The sequence below is a fragment of the Haliotis rubra genome, unplaced genomic scaffold (assembly GCF_003918875.1).
Source record: "Haliotis rubra isolate DU_JTF1 unplaced genomic scaffold, ASM391887v1 Scf7, whole genome shotgun sequence".
NCBI lineage: Eukaryota > Metazoa > Mollusca > Gastropoda > Lepetellida > Haliotidae > Haliotis > Haliotis rubra.
The window spans coordinates 3,848,840-3,851,092 of NW_025767412.1; the positions used below are offsets into that span (position 1 = coordinate 3,848,840).

At 48.6% G+C, this 2,253-nt stretch overlaps 1 long non-coding RNA gene across 1 annotated transcript; it reads right to left on the reverse strand.

The window, feature by feature from the left end:
- Positions 1 to 1,546: 1,546 nt before the first annotated feature.
- On the reverse strand, positions 1,547 to 2,253 carry LOC124258669. Its single transcript, XR_006893642.1, has 3 exons — positions 1,811 to 2,253; positions 1,658 to 1,757; positions 1,547 to 1,557 (listed from the first exon to the last, which is right to left on the reverse strand). It is a non-coding gene; the product is annotated as an uncharacterized LOC124258669 (long non-coding RNA).

Genomic DNA, 2,253 nt, shown 5'->3' on the forward strand with positions numbered 1-2,253 from the left:
CTCACATTGTCGGAAATAGGTGCTTGACCGCTAACCTATTGCAAATGCCAGTGACATTTAAATTAGACTAGTAACCTCTCTAGCAAAGCTAGTTTGACTGTCTTGTTGAAACTCTTGTCAATGCCACAAGCTAGTGAATTATGATGCACCTGAATCACAAACACAAAACGCTACAATTAAGCTAACGGCGACCAAGCGAGAACAGATAAAGCTGAACCTCAAAACAAAACGCTACAAGCTACAGGCAACCAAGGGAGCTCAGCTACCCATGAATCACAAAACGAAAGGCTACAAGCCACTGACGAACAAGGGAGTTCAGATACATCTGAATCAGAAAACAAAACGCAGAAAGCCACTGGCGAACAAGGCAGTACAGATACATCTGAATACAACATCACAAAACCGTACAAGCGATGGGCGACCAAACGAGTTTTGATGCAGGTGAATCATAAACACAAAACGCTACACGCTACTGGCGACCAAGCGAGTTCAAATCTCGGCTGAATCATTAAACAAAACGCTACAGGCGTCCAACAGAGCTCAGATACATCTATATCACAAAACAAAACGCTACAAGCTACAGGTGACCAAGGGAGCTCGGATACATCTGAATTATAAACACAAAAAACTACAAACGATGGGCGACCAAGAGAGCTCAAAAACACCTGAATCACCGAACAAAGCGCCACTGGCGACCAAGAGAGCTCAGAAACACCTGAATCACCAAACAAAGCGCCACTGGCCACCAAGAGCGCTCAGAAACACCTGAATCACAAAACAAAGCGCCACTGGCGACCAAGAGAGCAACACCCGAATCACCAAACAAAGCGCCACTGGCGACCAAGAGAGCTGAGAAACACCTGAATCACAAAACAAAGCGCCACTGGCGACCAAGAGATCTGAGAAACACCTGAATCACCAAACAAAGCGCCACTGGCGACCAAGAGAGCTCAAAACACCTGAATCACAAAACAAAGCGCCACTGGCGACCAAGAGAGCTCAGATACACCTGAATCACAAAACAAAGCGCCACTGGCGACCAAGAGAGCTCAGATACACCTGAATCACAAAACAAAGCGCCACTGGCGACCAAGAGAGCTCAGAAACACCTGAATCACCAAACAAAGCGCCACTGGCGACCAAGAGAGCTGAGAAACACCTGAATCACCAAACAAGCGCCACTGGCGACCAAGAGAGCTGAGAAACACCTGAATCACCAAACAAAGCACCACTGGCGACCATGAGAGCTCAGATACACCTGAATCACAAAACAAAGCGCCACTGGCCACCAAGAGAGCTCAGAAACACCTGAATCACCAAACAAAGCGCCACTGGCGACCAAGAGAGCTCAGATACACCTGAATCACAAAACAAAGCGCCACTGGCCACCAAGAGAGCTCAGAAACACCTGAATCACCAAACAAAGCGCCACTGGCGACCAAGAGAGCTGAGAAACACCTGAATCACCAAACAAGCGCCACTGGCGACCAAGAGAGCTGAGAAACACCTGAATCACCAAACAAAGCACCACTGGCGACCATGAGAGCTCAGATACACCTGAATCACCAAGCAAAGCGCCACTGGCCACCAAGAGAGCTGAGAAACACCTGAATAACCAAACAAAGCACCACTGGCCACCAAGAGAGCTGAGGAACACCTGAATCACCAAACAAAGCGCCACTGGCGACCAAGAGAGCTCAGAAACACCTGAATCACCAAACAAAGCACCACTGGCCACCAAGAGAGCTGAGAAACACCTGAATCACCAAACAAAGCACCACTGGCCACCAAGAGAAGAGCTCAGATACACCTGAATCACCAAACAAAGCGCCACTGGCCACCAAGAGAGCTGAGAAACACCTGAATCACCAAACAAAGCACCACTGGCCACCAAAAGAGCTGAGAAACACCTGAATAACCAAACAAAGCGCCACTGGCCACCAAGAGAGCTCAGATACACCTGAATCACCAAACAAAGCACCACTGGCCACCAAGAGAGCTCAGAAACACCTGAATCACCAAACAAAGCGCCACTGGCGACCAAGAGAGCTCAGATACACCTGAATCACCAAACAAAGCGCCACTGGCGACCAAGAGAGCTGAGAAACACCTGAATAACCAAACAAAGCGCCACTGGCCACCAAGAGAGCTCAGATACACCTGAATCACCAAACAAAGCGCCACTGGCCACCAAGAGAGCTCAAAAACACCTGAATCACCAAACATCTTCAACAACGGGCCTACAACTAAACT